The sequence below is a fragment of the Oryctolagus cuniculus genome, chromosome X, assembly GCF_964237555.1.
Source record: "Oryctolagus cuniculus chromosome X, mOryCun1.1, whole genome shotgun sequence".
In the NCBI taxonomy this organism is placed as follows: domain Eukaryota; kingdom Metazoa; phylum Chordata; class Mammalia; order Lagomorpha; family Leporidae; genus Oryctolagus; species Oryctolagus cuniculus.
This window is the reverse complement of record NC_091453.1, coordinates 67,101,367-67,118,672: the sequence shown is the minus strand read 5'-3', so window position 1 is coordinate 67,118,672 and position 17,306 is coordinate 67,101,367.

Genomic DNA, 17,306 nt, shown 5'->3' with positions numbered 1-17,306 from the left:
GGAGGAAGAGGAATAAGAAGAAGAAGAAGAGCAAGAAAAAGAAGGAGAAGGTGAAAGAGAAGGAGAGGAAGAGGAAGGAGGAGGGGGAGGGGAGGGCAAGGAGGAGGAGGAGGAGAAGGAGAAGAGGAGGAGGAGGAGGATTAAGAAATAAGAAAAAATTAAAACAGTGTTGGAGATTTATGCTATACTATCAACTGGCCCAACATATAGGTCTTAGGAGTTCCTAAAGGTTTGGAAAGAGAGAATGGATTAGAAGGCTTGTTTAGTGAAACAATTACAGAATGCCCCCCCCCCATTTGAAGAAAAAAGAGATGTCCAAGTAGAGGAAGCACATAGAACTCCTGATAGAAATGACCAGAAAAGATCTTCGCCAGGACACACTGTAGTCAAGATTTCCACAGTAAAACATAAAAAAAAAATTCTAAAATGTGCATGAGAGAAAAGCCAGATTATTTTCAGAGGATCTCCAGTTAGGCTTACAGCTGACTTTTCAACAGAAATCCCACAATCTAGGAGAGATGGAGAGACATAGTCCAAGTCTTAAGAGAAAAAACTTGGGCTGGCGCTGTGGCATACTAGGTTAAACATCTGACTGTAGCACCAGCATCCATGTGGGCATAAGTTCGAGTCCTAGCGGCTCAACTTCTGATCCAGTTCCCTGCTGATGGGCTGGGAAGGCAGCAGAAGATATCCCAAGTGCTTGGGGCCCTGTACCCTCGTGGGAGAGCCAGAAGATGCTCCCAGCTTGAATATGCTGACTTGCTTTATGGTCTAGAATACTACACAGCAGTGAAAAAAATGAAATGGATGCAATTGGAAAACATTATACTTAGTGAAGTAAGCCAGTTCCAAAAAAATAAATACCTGACCTGTGGAAACTAACAGAGTACCTAAAAGGTAATCTATTGGAGTACAATTGACACTCTGAGTCGTGGTGATTTTCAACAGCCCTTGTCTTGACTATTGAGGAACAATGTTGTTGTTGTTGTTTTCTTTTGCTGTTTCTTCATATTCTTTGTTGAAATGTTTACTTAGTTTAGGGTAAATGTTATGAGTATAAAATTAAGTGAAATTATATCTCTATAGAAAATAAAATGGCAATAGGAAATGGAGGTGAAAGAACGATTAGAGGATGGGAGGGAGGGATAGTAGGGTGGGAAGAATCACTATGTACCTAAATTGTGTATGACATTTGTATTCCTTAAATAAAATTTTAAAATAAAAAGAAATATCTGTGCTTCTCTTTTAAAGCCACAGTATTCATGACCAAACTATGAAATCAACCTGAATTTCCTTCTACAGATGAATGGATGAAAGAAATGTGGTATATACATGCAATGAAATATTATTGTTTTTAAAATAAACAATAAAACATTTGCAACATGGATGAATTGAAGAACATCACGTTATGTGAAATGTCAGGCAAAGAAAGACAAAACTTCATGTTGTCATGTATATATGGATTCAAACTCAAGTAAGCAGAGTGTAGAATGGTGATTACAGAGACTAGTGGATGAGAGAATGCATATATAGTGACAAAAGTATATAAAGTCTCAAAGAAGATGAATACATTTATTTGGAAGTCTATTGCACAGTGTGATGAATATATTTAACATTATTGTATATTGTATTTCAAAATCATAGAGAATAAATTTCAAAAGTTCTCACCACAAAAAAATTATCTAGATGATGAACATATCAATCAGCTTAATTCAATTATTCCATATTGTGTTCATAAAGAATAATATAACTTTGTATCCTGTAAACATATATGATTATGAACTATCAATTTATAACTAAATTATCTGAAAAGAATATAATACTTAGGAAGACATTTAACCAAAGTATTGAAGGATCTGTACACCAAAAGTCAGGAAATGTTCATGGAAGAAATTAAAGAAAAAATCTTGTTTTCATTTAATGGAAGACTTGCTATTGTTAAAATGTTTACATTAAGAGCCTGGTTCTATGGCAAAGTAGGTTAAGCCACTGCCTGCAGCACCTGCAATCCATATGGGCACTGATTCATGCCCTAGCTGCTCCTCTTCCTATCTAGCTCTTGCACAACAACCTGGGAAAGCAGTAGATGTTGGCCCACATGCTTTGCCCTAGCACCCATGTGGGAGACCCAGAAGAAACTCCTGGCTCCTGGCTTCAGATCAGCCCAATTCCGGCCATTGTGGCCATTTGCGCAGTGAACCAGTAGATAGAAGACCTCTCTCTCTCTCTCTCTCTCTCTCTCTCTCTCTCCCCCCTCTGTTTATAATTGTTTCTTTCAAATAAGTAAACAAATCCTAAATATACATCAATGGATGAACTGATAAAGATAACGCGACATATACATATAATGCAATAGTATTCATTCCCCTTTTTAAAAAAGAAAGTGCTGCCACTTGCAAAGGAAAGAATGAATCTAGAGGACATTATGCTATGTGAAATAATCCAGTCATCGATGTGAAAATGCTGCATGATTCCACTTATATGAGTTATCTTAATTACTGCAACTCACAGAAACAAAGAGTAGAATATCGGTTGCCAGAGACTTGAAGAAGAGAAAATCAGGGACTGGTGTTAAAATGTATGAAACTTCAGTTATGCCAGATGAACAATTTCTTAGATTTGCTATAAATTTTACTTGTGTTTTAAAATGCCATGTTATGCACATAAAATATCTTTGGAGGATATATCTCATGTTAGGTAATTTTACTATAATTTAAAGATAAAATGAAGTTGAAAATCATTGTTCTAACTGGATGGAAATATCGCAGAGTCTTTATACCTACTGCGATTACTAAGGAATGATGGGAATAGGCGTAGAAGGACCATTTCATATATTATATTTTACCTTAAACTCTGACTTCAATAAAATTTTTGTATTAATAATTGTTCTCATAACATATAATTGCCAATCAGAACATCTAATTAACGTGAAACAGCAGTATTAGGTTACCACATCAATTCATTTCATGCAAAACAATTACCATTTATGAATGCAGCTAATCTCTATAGTAATTACTATTTTGAAATGTGGAGTATACCTCTAGATCAACTATTATTACCCTACTGGATCCTCAGCAGTCTATGTTCCACCAGAAAAAAACAGTTATCTAGTCCTTATTACACATTGAAACACTAAGGAAAATTTAATTGGCTTTTCAGAGAAAAATTTTTAATGACAAGGCCAAAATTTGTATTTGTTTATTTCAGAGAAAGAGAGAGAAAAGAACTCTTCTTTTTCTTCTTTGTTTTTAAACTTTTAGTTAATAAATATAAATTTCCAAAGTACAGCTTTTGGATTACAGTGTGGATTACAGTGGCTTCCTCCCCCCCGTAACTTCCCTCCCACCCGCAACACTCCCCTCTCCCGCTCCCTCTCCCATTCCATTCACATCAAGATTCAGTTTCAATTAAAAAAAAAAAACTCTTCTTCACTGGTTCATTCCTCAAATGGCCACATGGCTGGAGCTGGGTTGGACCAAAGCCAAGAGCCAGGATCTCAATCCAGATTGCCCATGTGGGTGGCATGAAGCCATTTACTTGAAATTTCAATGCTTATTCTCAGTGTCTGTATTACCAAAGAGCTAAGATTGGAAACCAGAGTTATGATTCAATCCTAAGCACTCCAATATGGGATGCAGGCATCCCAACTGGCACCTTAAACACTAGGTCAAATGCCCACCCCTCAAAGCTGATATTTGAGCATTTATTTCTTGAATCCCCGCTCACTATGCTTTTTACTCCTATGTATATATCCTTAAAAACTCTCTCAACTTCATTACAAGGAGTAGCCAAGTAATTTGTGGGATCTTGTGCAAAATGTAAGCAGAACATACTCCTAAATCTTGGCTCAAATTTAATGGTAAACATAGTCCCACACATAGTAAGTGACAGAACATTGACAACTACAATTTTAGTTTTTGAGTGGCTACAGACATTAATGATGCATCATTAGTGAAGAAAAATACCCAAAATAGCCAACATTTCACAATATAATAATAATATTTTAAGTCATGCATTTGTTCATTAAGTAAGTATCTCTGAGCAACTTCTATTTATCAGAAACTATTCTAGATGCTGGGGATAAAGTGACAAAGAAGAGAGATAAAAATATCTACCTTCAGGTACCTTATTCTAGTAGTGGGTGATAATAACAAATAAATTGTAATAGAAAGTAATAATATGGAGTGAAATTAAAGAAGATCAGGGTGACAAAGAGGGGCAGGATGGAGAAAAAGTGGGATAAAGGTTTTAGATTCAATTGAAGGTATGATCTGTTAGCCTACCTGGGAAGGTTATTAAAGACTGAACTTTTTGGTGACTAAAAAGAGGAATGGCATTTATTTTCCTTCTTTGAAGTTGAAGGTCATCCTTAGAAAAATCCAGAGACTCATGGGCCAGGTGTGACATAATGGGTTAAGCCACCACCTATAATGTCAGCATCTCATATGGTTTCTGGTTCAAGTTCCAGCTGCTCCACTTCTGATCTAGATCTCAGCTATGGCCTGAAAAAGCAGTGGAAGATGGCCCAAGTGTTTGGGCCTCTGCACCCACATGGGAGACACGGAAGAACCTGCTGGCTCTTGGCTTCATCCTTAGCCCAGGCCTGGTCATTGCAGCCTTTTGGGGAGTGAACCAGTGGATGAAAGTCTTAATCTCTCTCTCTCTCTCTCTCTATATATATATATATATATATATATATCTTCTCCTTTAAAATTAATAAAAATAAAATAAATAATAAATACTATGTTTTAAAACATAAATATTTATTAAGATCAAATGGTTTTCAGAATGGGTCACATATCGAGCTCAACTGTATGCTATACATGAAAGATCTAAAAACTGATCTGTAAAACTTGAGAATTAAATACACACAAAAGAAATAAAAATACAAGTAAAGTAGGGAGGATATTAACTTCATAAAGTGGGGAAAAGGGCAGGCTATTATGTAAGGGGTATAATTCAGTGATGACAACATTTATAAATGTCAATGTAAAAATAATACACCATACACATTTTATATATTGATTTCCATATATGAGAGAAAACATGAAGTATTTGTCTTCCTTGTCTTGGTTATTTCATTTGACATAATGATCTCCAATTTCATCCACTATGTTGCAAATATGAGGATTTCATTTTTTAAGGCTGAGTAATATTCCATTGTGTATACATACATTATATGTAGCCATTGATCCATTGATGGACATCTAGATTGATTTCATTTCTGTGTTATTGTGAATAGTGCTTCTGAAACATGAGATTGCACATTATAAAGCAAAAGTAGCTGGTGGACAATCAAATGGGCACTGTGAATTCCCATAAAATTGTATTTACAAAAATAGGTGATGGGCTGGATTTGACACACTGGTAGACTCTTATTTCTTAGCTTATTTAAAAAAAAAAAAAGAGAGATGGATACAGACAGAGCTCCCATTTCCTTGGCTTACTTCCCATGCCTGCAACATCTGGGCCTGGACCAAGCTGAGGTCAGGAGTCAGGAAAATAATCCAGGTATCCCAAATGGTAGCTGGGACTCAATTACTTGAGCCATCACCCTCCGCCCCTCAGGGTGATCAATAGTGGGAAGCTAGAATTGGAGTGGAGCCAGGACTCAGAACCAGGCATGTTGGCATGGGTTATGGGTGTTCCAAAAGGCTTCTTAAACACTGTACCAAACATCCCACCCTTGGTAGACATTCCATGACTCCTGTAACTGGTCAATCAATACCTGCACAATTGATATCTAGTAATATTGGTGCATGTTTGAACTTGGTACAAATAGTATTTAATTATAAAACTCCTACAGAGATACTTCATTTTTGCCCAGATAAAAATCATTTCTGTAAATCAGATTTTGATTTAGCTGTGATACACATCATTCTGGTGATCTTTGCACACCTAAAAAAGTATGATGATATTGTTAAATGAGGACAGAGACTTTTGGATTTGTTTCAGTAAATCTGTGTAGTTAACTGAGTATCCAAGGCCTTTAGAATGGTTCTGGGGATCTTGAAAACTGCAGGCAGTTTTTGTAGCTCCTTGATTATCTTTATTAAGATTTATTTTTTATTTATTTGAAAGGCAGAGTTTTGGTTGGGGGGGGGGAAGCTAAATCTTGCATCCACTTGTTCACTCCCCAAATGGCCACCAAGGTCCAGGGCTGGGCCTGATTATCTTTTTATCTCCAGTTCAATTGATTGATCAACATGCTAACAAATAGGCGAATCAGGACAATTATCTGTCTCACTTGTTTGAATTAACAGAAGGTGCTTATACGTTTTTACCAATCACTGTAATTAAAATGGGCTCAAAACTCTAAAAAACAAAAAACATAGGAGTGCATATACTGACTCCACTTCCTTGGTTTATATTTTCAGAAGTGGGACAGTTGAGGATTCTAAGATATCATGCTGCATTACACTAGCTGAATAGAAACTATCACATACCAGGGGATTCCAATTCAATCCCATCAAGGTGGCATGTACCAATGCCATCTCACTAGTCCAAGAGATCAATTTCTGTTCACAATTGATCATAATGATAGGACTAAGAACCAAATGGATCACAGAAACAAGAATAGTGTCTGAAAATACTAGCTGATAGAATCAAAAAGGGAGAGAACAATCCAACATGGGAAGCGAGATACACAGCAGACCCATAGAATAGCAGATGTCCTAAACAGCACTCTGGCCTCAGAATCAGCCCTTAAGGCATGCAGATCTGGCTGAAAAGCCCATGAGAGTATTTCAGGTATGGAAAGCCAAGACACTCTGGGGGGTGGGGGGGGACCTAAATGAAAGATCTCTGCGAGTGAGATCCCAGTGGAAAGAACGGGTCATCAAAGAAGGAGGTACCTTCCTCTGAAGGGAGGAGACAACTTCCACTTTGACCATGGCCTTGTCTAAATATGATCAGAGTCGGTGAACTCAGGGGGCTTCCATAGCCTTGGCAGCTCATGGCAAGAGCCTAGGGTGATTACTGATGCCATAAACAAGAGTGTCAATTTGTTAAGTCAACAACAGGAATCACTGTGCACTTGCTCCTCATGTAGGATCTTTGTCCTTAGTGTGCTGTACATTGAGATTTAATGCTATAATTAGTACTCAAACAGTATTTTTCACTTTATGTTTCTGTGTGGGAGCAAACTGTTGAAATCTTTACTTAATGTATGCTAAATTGATCTTCAGTATATAAAGAGAATTGAAAATTAATCTTGATGTGAATGGAAGGGGAGAGGGAGTGGATAAGGGGAGGGTTGCGGGTGGGAGGGACGTTATGGGGGGGGGGCAGCCATTGTAATCCATAAGCTGTACTTTGCAAATTTATATTCATTAAATAAAAGTTTGAAAGCAAAAAAAAAAAAAAGAAAGAAACTATCTTGGTGTGTCTTGTGTCATGTTTTCCTTCATCCTTCAGTTTTCTAAAATGACATGTAGACAGTTAAGAAATATTAAATTAAAAAAAATAAAAATTCAATGACAAAATGAGGTGTAAAACAGAATAACTGGGGCTAGCTACTGTTGTAGCACAGCAGGTTAAGCAGCTGCCTGAGATGCCAGCATCTACATGAGCACCAGTTCAGGTCCCAGCTGCTCAACTTCCAATCCAGCTCTGTGATAATGCCCCTGAGAAAACACTGGAAGACGGCCTAAGTGTTTTGCCCCCTGCCATCCACCTGGGAGAACCAGATGGGCTCCCACTTCCTTTGTTCAGCCTAGCACAGACCCACCTGTTGCAACCACATTGGGGAGTGAATCAATCAATAGATCTGTCTCTATCTCTCCATTTCTCCATCACTCTACCTTTCAAATAAAAATAAAACAAATATTTGAACAACTGAGAATAACTAACGAATTGCTTCTTCTCCTGAAGTCAGAGAAGCATCACGTTCCCAAATCTGTATATATTAAATGCGTGAAATTGTATTCCTTAAAAAATAAGTTAAAAAGAAAAGATTATCTATGGACAGGTATTGTGGCAAATCAGATTAAGCTATCACCTGCAATGCCAGCATCCCATATGGGTACTGATTCGAGAGCAGCAGAAGGTACTCCACATGCTTGGGACCCTAAATCCATATAAGAGATCTGGAAGAAGCTCCTGGCTTCTGGTTTCAGCCTGCCCCATCTCTGGCATTTACAGCCATATGGGGGAGTGAACCTACAAATGGAAGATATTTCTTTCTGTGTGTTTCTCTCTCTCTCTCTCTCTCTCTCTTTCTGCCTTCCAAATAAATAAATAAATGAATAAATCTTTTAAAAAAATGTTCTCTGATTCCTGGACACACACAATCTACCAAAATTGAGTCATGATGACACAGCAGACGTAAACAGACCAATAACAAATATGGAAATGGAATCTGTAATAAAGACCCTGCCAATAAAGAAAAGCCCAGGACTGGATGGACTCACTGCTGAATACTACCAGACATTTAAAAAAAGAACTAACTCCAATTCTCTAGCTATTCAAAACAATTGAAAGTAAAATAATCCTCCCAAATTTCTTCTATGAAGCCTGCATCACCTAAACTATTAAACCAGAAAAAGAAACAAGAAAGAAAGAGAGTAATAGATAAATATCCATGATGAACATATATGCAAAAATCATCAACAAAATACTAGCTAATCAAATACAACAAAATATCAAAAAGATCATTCACCCGGACCAAGTGGGATTTATCCCTGGTATGCAGGGATGTTTCAATATTCACAAATCAATGAATGTCATATATCACATTAACAAACTGAAGAACAAAAACCATGGAGATATCTTAATAGATGAAGAGAGAAATTATTTGATAAAATACAACATCCTTTCATGATGAAAACCTTAAGCAAATTGGGTCTAGAAGAAAAACTCCTCAACACAATCAAGTCTATTTATGACAAACCCATGGCCAGTGTCTTATTAAATGGGGAAAAGCTGGAAGCATTCTCCCTAAGATCCAGAACCAGATAAAGATGCCCACTCTCACCATTGCTATTCAATATAGTCTTGGAAGTTTTATCCAGAGCAATTAGGCATAAAAAAGTTATCAAAGGGATACAAATTGGAAAGGAAGAAATCAACATATCCCTATTTGCAGATGACAAGATTATATGTATAGGAGAATCAAAGGACTCCAACAAGAGACTATTGGAACTCAAAGAAGAGTTTGGTAGAGTAGTAAGATATGAAATCAACACAGAAAAATCAATAGCCTTTGTGCAAACAATGTCATGGCTGAGAAAGAACTCCTAACAAAAATCCCATTCACAATAGCTACCAAAAAGATTAAATACCTTGGAATAAATTTAACCAAGGATGTCAAAGATCTCTATGATGAGAATTACAAAATATTAGAGAACTAAATAGAAGACACAAATATGAAAAAATCTTCCATGTAATGGTTGGGAAGAATCATATCATCAAAATGCACATTCTACCAAAATAAATTTACATATTCAATAAAGTCTCAGTCAAAACACCAAAGACATTCTTAGTAGATCTAGAAAAAAAATGATGCTAAAATTCTATGGAATCACAGAAGACCCTGAATAGCTTAAGCAATCATAAACAAACAAATAAATAAATAAATAAAATGGGAACATAACAATACCAGATTTTAAGATTTTCTATAGGGCACTTATAATTGAAACAGCCTGGTACTGGCTCAAAAGCAGACTTGTAGCCCAATAGAACAGAATAGAAACTCTGGAGATCAATCCACGCATCTACAACCAACTTATCTTTGACAAAAGAGCTAAAATCAATCCCTGAAGTGAGGACAGTCTCTTCAACAAATGGTACTGGGATAACTAGATCTCCACCTGCAGATGTATGAAACAAGACCCTTACCTTACACCTTACACAAAAATTCACTCAAAATGGATAAAAAAAAAAAACTAAATCTACAACCAGAAACTATCACATTTATAGAGAACATTGGGGAAACTGCAAGACATTGGCATAGGCAAAAACTACTTAGAAAAGATGCAAGAAACACAGGCAATCAAAGCCAAAAGTGGCAAATGGGATTATATCAACCTTAGAAACTTCTGTACTGCAATTGGAACATTCAGCACAGTGAAGAGACAAAAAAAGAATGGGAGAAAATATTTTCAAAGTATACAACTGATAAATGGTTAATATCCAGTAACTAAAAAGAGCTCAAAAAGTTCAACAAGAACAAAACAATCCAGTTAAGAAATGGGTAAAGAATTGAACATGCATTTTTTTAAGTGAGGAAATTCAAATGGCCAATAGACACATGAAAAAATGCTCAGGATAACTAGCCATCAGGGAAATGCAAATCAAAACCATAATGAGGTTTCACCTCACTCCAGTTACAATGGCTCTCATACAGAAATCAACAATAAATGCTGGTGAGGATATGAGGAAAAGGTATCCTAACCCACTATTGGTGGGAATGTAAACTGGTGCTGCCACTGTGGAAGAAAATATGGAGATACCTCAAAAATCTGTAAATAGGCCTACTATATGATCAAACCATCCCACTCCAGGGAATTTTCCCAAACCAAAACCAATCAGCAAATGAAAGAGTTATCTGTATCCTCATTTTCTTTTTTTTTTTTAATTTTTATTTATTTATTTATTTTTGTGATAGGCAGAGTGGACAGTGAGAGAGAGAGAGAGACAGAGAGAAAGGTCTTCCTTTGCTGTTGGTTCACCCTCCAATGGCTGCCGCGGCCGGCACACCACGCTGATCCGATGGCAGGAGCCAGGTACTTATCCTGGTCTCCCATGGGGTGCAGGGCCCAAGCACTTGGGCCATCCTCCACTGCACTCCCTGGCCACAGCAGAGAGCTGGCCTGGAAGGGGGGCAACCGGGACAGAATCCGGCACCCCGACCGGGACTAGAACCCGGTGTGCTGGTGCCGCAAGGCAGAGGATTAGCCTAGTGAGCCAGGGCGCCGGCCTTGTAGCCTCATTTTCATTGCAGCAAAATTCACAATAGCTAAGATATGGAATCAACCCAGATGTTCATCAACTGTTGACTAGAAAAAGAAAGTATGATATATAGACACTATGAAGTACTACTCAGCTATAAAAAAATCAAATTCTTTCTTTTGCAACAAGATAGTTGCAAGTGGAAACCACTATACTTAGTAAAATAAGCTAGTCCCAAAAAGACAGATAATATATGTTTTCCCTGATCCAAGGTAACTTACAATAGAGTACATAAAATATCATGTATTGGAAAGGTGGCCAAGATGGTGGTATAGCAACAGGACATTCTGATTAACACAGGGAAAAATAGATAGTTAATAAGGAAAGGGGATATGAGCTGGTGACAGAGCCATGAGAATTTCCTGCAGAGAAGCCCAGGAGCCCAACAGAGACTGGAGAGGTCCACACTGAGGGAACAAAAAAGAAAGGGAAGTGGCTGAGGTGCAGTGCGGGCTCAGTGGGGAAGTCAAATGGGAGACTGATGCCACTCCCCCACCCCCAGAGTACCAGGTGAGACTCAAGGTCACAATTCCACAGAGCTGCTGATAACAGCTTGCAGGGGAGGCTGGCAAACTACATTTGAAGTTTCAAGTGGGAAGAATAGGAGAATAAACAGAGAGGTAGAGCACACCCCTGTCCAGCTATGTATCCCTCCTCCCACCAACTGGACCTGCAACCAGCTGGGAGAAGCCATATTGTTTGCTTACAATTCAAAAGTAAGCAGGGGGCTACCTCATTTGCCTCCCATGAATTGCAGAGGCCACTTCACAGCACCCTCACCTGGAAATAAGGATCACAACATTTCAGAGTAATTACCCCCTACTATGCAAGTGCTAAACAAGGAGAAGTTCCAAATATCAAAATATCAAGCTTGTTTCATGCACCAGTGAGAAGCAAGCCTGGCACCAGTAGGCGGGCCATAGAGCACCAGAGCTCTCACACCTGCCCCCACCATGATCAAGAAGTGAACAGGACTCGCAGGGGTGAGGCTGCGGGCTTCTACTTGCAACATACCTCAACACATGTAGCAAAGCTCACCTTAGTAACACATAAAGAAAAGATCTTTAAAAGTGCATGAGGGGCCGGCACTGTGGCACAGTGGGTTAATGCCTGAAGCGCCAGTATCATATGTGGACACCAGTTTGAGACCCAGCTGCACCACTTCCGATCCAGCTCTCGCTATGGCCTGGGAAGGCAGTGGAGGATAGCCCAAGTCCTTGGGCACCTGCACCCACATGGGAGACCCAGAGGAAGCTCCTGGCTCCGGGCTTCGGATAAGCACAACTACAGCCATTGTGGCCAATTGGGGAGTGAACCATCAGACAAGAGACCTCTCTCTCTCTCTCTCTCTCTCTCTCTCTCTCTCTGCCTCTCCTCTTTCTGTGTAACTCTGACTTTCAAATAAATAAATAAAAATCTTTTTTTTTTAAAGTGCACAAGAGAAACGACAACATTCAGAGGAAACCCAATTAGACTTACCCCGGACGTCTCATCACAAACCCTAAAGTAGGCAAGGAAAGGATGGCAAGACAGACTCCAAGTCCTAAGAGAAAAATGGTCAACCCAGAATACCATACCCTGCAAAGCTCTCATTTATGAATGAAGGAGAAATAAGGATCTTCCACAACAAACAGAAATTGACAGAAATCGTAACTACTTGCCCAGCCCTACAAAGGATGCTCAAGGATGTGCTACACACAGAAGCACAGAAACAGGAACATCATTACAAAAGTAGATGAACTCAAAAAATGACCCAGCAAAAGTACAAGTGAAATCCAAAATAAATAAACAGAACTATTTATGGAAACATGTCAGGGCAAAGACGGCACTTAACAGTACTCATGCTGCATGTAAATAGTCTCAACTCCCCAGTTAAAAGACACAGACTGGCTTAATGGATTAAAAAAGAAAACCCATCTGTTTGCCGCCTACAAGAAACACATTGTACCAACAAAGATGCATGCAAACTGAAAGTGAAAGGATGGAAAAATATAATCTATGCTAACAGAAACCAAAAAGAACTGATGTGGCCATCAGACAAAATAGACTTTAACACAAAAACTATTGAAATAGACAAAGAAGGACACTATACAATGATTAAAGGATCTATTCAACAGGAAGATGTGACTATTATAAATGTATATGCACCTAATTACAGGGCACCAGGCTTTTTAAAAGAAATGTTAAGGGACTTAAAGGGACATATAAACTCAAACACAATAGTAATGGGGGACCTCAGTACCCCACTTTCAGCAATGGACAGATCAACCAGACAGAAAGTCAACAAGAAAACAACAGAGTTAATCAACACCAAAGACCAAATAGACCTTGCAGATATGTACAGAGCCTTCCACCCTACAACCACAGAGCACACAATTTTGTCTCTGGTACATGGAACATTCTCTAGGATTGACCATTTGCAATGCCATAAAACAAATCTCAGCAAATTCAAAAAAATTGATATCGTACCATGCATCTTCTCAGACCATAATGCATTGAAACTGGAAATCGACAACTCAAGAATCTCTACATCATATGAAAACACATGGAGAATGAAAAAATGTTTCTGAATGAACAGTCAGTCATAGAAGAAATCAAAAGAAAAATAAAAAATTCTGGAAACAAATGAAGATGACAAAACAACATATCAAAATTTGTGAAATACAGCAAAAGCAGTGCTAAGAGGAAAGTTTATAGCAATTGTGCCTATATCAATAAACTGAAAATTCACCAAATAAGTAAACAATCTATGCCCTTCAAGGATCTAGAAAACAGCAGCAAACCAAACCCAAAGTGAGTAGAAGAAAAGAAATAATTAAAATAAGAGAAGAAATCAACAAAATTTAAACAAAAAACAAATACAAAAGATCATAAAATGAAAAGCTGTTTATAAAAAAAAAATTGACACACCATTGGACAACTAACCAAAAAATGAAAAGAGAATACCAGAATAGAGAAGACCCAAATAAATAAAATTAGAGATGAAAAATGAAATGTTAACAACAGACACTACAGAAATAAAAAGAATCATCAGATATTACAACAAAGAGCTATATGCCAACAAACTGGGAAACCTAGAAGAAATCGATAGATTCCTGGACAAACACAACCTACCTAAGAAATCCATAACCAAGACAGAAATTGAAGAAGTAATAAAGACCCTCCCAACAAAGAAATGTCCAACACTAGATGGTTTCACTGCTAAATTCTACCAGACACTTAAAGAAGAACTAATTCCAATTCTCTTCAAGCTTCAAAAAATAAAGGGAAGGAATCCTCCCAAATTCTTTCTATAAAGCCAGCATTACTTAATTCCTAAATCTGGAAAAGATGCAACAGAGAAACACAACTACAGAGCAATTTCCTTGATGAACATAGACACAAAAATCCTCAATAAAATTCTGGTCAATTGAATCCAACAACACATCAGGAAGATAATTCACCCAGAACAAATGGGATTTATCCCTGATATACAGGGATGGTTCAGCATTCACAAATCCATCAATATGATACATCACATTCACAAACTGAAGCACAAAAACCATATGATTATTTCAATAGATGCAGAGAAAGCATTTGACAAAATACAACACCCTTTCATGATGAAAACTCTAAGCAAATTGAGTTAGAAGAAACATTCCTCAATGCAATCAAGGAAATTTATGACAAAACCATGGCCAGCATCCTTATGAATGGGGAAAAGTTGGAAGCATTACCACTGAGATCCAGAACCAGACAAGGATCCCCACTCTCACATTGCTATTCAATAGAGTCCTGGAAGATTTAGCCAGAGCCATCAGTCAAGAAAAAGAAATCAAAGTAATTCAAATTGGTAAATATGAAGTCAAATTATCCCTGTTTGCAGATGATTTGATACTATATATAGGGAATCGAAAGGACTCCACTAAGAGACTACTAGAACTCATAGAAGAGATTGGTAAAGTAGCAGGATATAAAATCAACATACACACAAAAAAAAACAGTCTTTATATACAGAGACAATGCCATGGCTGAGAAAGGACTTCTAAGATCAATCCCATTCACAATAGTAACAAAAACATTCAAAATCCTTGTAATAAATTTAACGAAGGATGTCAAAGATCTCTATGATAAGAATTATGAAACTTAAGAAATAGAAGAAGATATCAAAAAATGGAAAAAAAAAACTTCATGTTCATAGTTTGGACGAATCAGTATAAATAAAATGTCCATTCTTCCAAAAATAATTTACAAATTCAATGCAATGCCAATCAAAATACCAAAGACATTCTTCTCAGATATAGAAAAAATGATGCTTAAATTCACTGGGAAACACAGGAGACCTCGAATAGCTAAAGCAATCTTATACAACAACAACAAAAAAAGTTGTGGACATCGCAATACCAGATTTCAAGACATACTACAAGGCAGTTATAATCAAAACAGCCTGGAACTGGTACAAAAACAGATGGATAGAGCAATGGAACAGAAAAGAAACACAGAAATCAATCCAAGCATCTACAACCAACTTATATTTGACCAAGGAGCTAAAACCATTACCTGGAGCAAGGGCAGTCTCTTCAACAAATGGTGCTGGGATAACTGAATTTCCACATGCAGCAATTTGAAGCAGGACCCCTACCTTACACCTTACAAAATAATCCATCCAAAATGGATTAAAGACCTAAATCCATGACCTGATACCATCAAATTACTAGAGAGCATTGGGGAAACCCTGGAAGACATTGGCACAGGCAAAGAGTTCCTGGAAAAGACCCCAGAGGTACAGGCAATAAAAGCCAAAATTAACAAATGGGATTTCATCAAATTGAGAAGCTTCTGTACAGCAAAAGAAACAGTCAGGAAAGTAAAAAGGCAACCAACACATTGGGAGAAATTATTTGCAAACCATTTAACTGATAAAAGATTAATAACCAGAACATATAAAGTAATCAATAACCTCCACAATAAAATTAACAACCCCATCAAGAAATGAGCAAATGACTTAAGCAGACATTTCTCAAAAGAGGAACTCCAAATGGCCAACAGACACATGAAAAAATGCTCAGGATCAATAGCCATCAGGGGGATGCAAATCAAAACCACAATGAGGCATCACCTCACCCCAGTTAGAATGGCTTTCATACAGAAATCAACAAACAGCAAATGCTGGCGAGGATGTGTGGAAAAAGTTACCCTAATCCACTCTTGGTGGGAATGAAAACTGGTAAAACAGTTTGGAGATACCTCTGAAATCTGAATATACTCCTATCATACAACCAAGTCATCCTACTACTTGGAATTTATGCAAGGGAAATGACATCTGCAAAAAAGAGTTATCTGAACCTCCATGTTTATTGCAACTCAATTCACAATAGCTAAGACACAATGGAAGACTGGATAAAGAAACTATGGGATATGTACTCTATGGAACATTACACAGTGGTTAAAAAAATCCAGTCATTTGCTACAAAATGGATGAATCTGGAAAACATCATACTTAGTGAAATAAGCCAGTCCCAAAGAGACAGATACCATATGTTTTCCCTTATCTGTGAAAATTAACAGAGCACCTAGAAGGAAACCTGTAGAAGTGAAATTGACACTACGAGAAGCAATGACTTGAACAGGCTTTGTCTTGACTGTCAAGGAACAGGTTTTTATTATTATTATTTTTTTCTACTTAATACCATTGGCTTAACTCTTTATTTAACAAAGAAATAATCATAAGTGTATTAAGTCAATTGATAATAGATCCCAGTTAAAAATAAAATGGGAATAAGACAGGGAGGAGTTGTACAGTGCAGCACACAGTCCCATGAACTTAACCCAAGGGTAAAGCTAAGGGGACTCCAAATCCCATTAAGTTAAGTGGTACTAATGCCATCTTACATGATAAAGTGATCATATTAAGTGTGTAACTGATCATATAGATATGATTACATGTAAAGGGGATCACATAAATAAAACCAGTGTCTAGTAATAACAATAGATAAAATTTAAAAGGAGAAAATATTACAACATGGGAAGCAGTCCACACAGCAGACTCATAAAATGACAAATGCCCTAAACAGCACTCAACCTTAGAATTATCCCTTAATACATTCAGATCTGGCTGAAAACCCCATGAGAGCACTTCTGGCATGAAAAGCCAAGACACGGTGACCAAAAAATGTTGTGCATGAAGGATCTCTGTGAGTGAGACCCCAGTGGAAAGAAGGGGCTATCAAGAAAGGATGTACTTTTTTTTTTTTGAATGGAGGAGAGAACTTCCACTTTGTTTATGTCCCTGTAGAAATACTGATGGAGTTTGTGGACTCAGAAGATTTCCATAGCCTTGGCAGCTGATGTCAAGAGCCTCAGGTGATCACTGACAT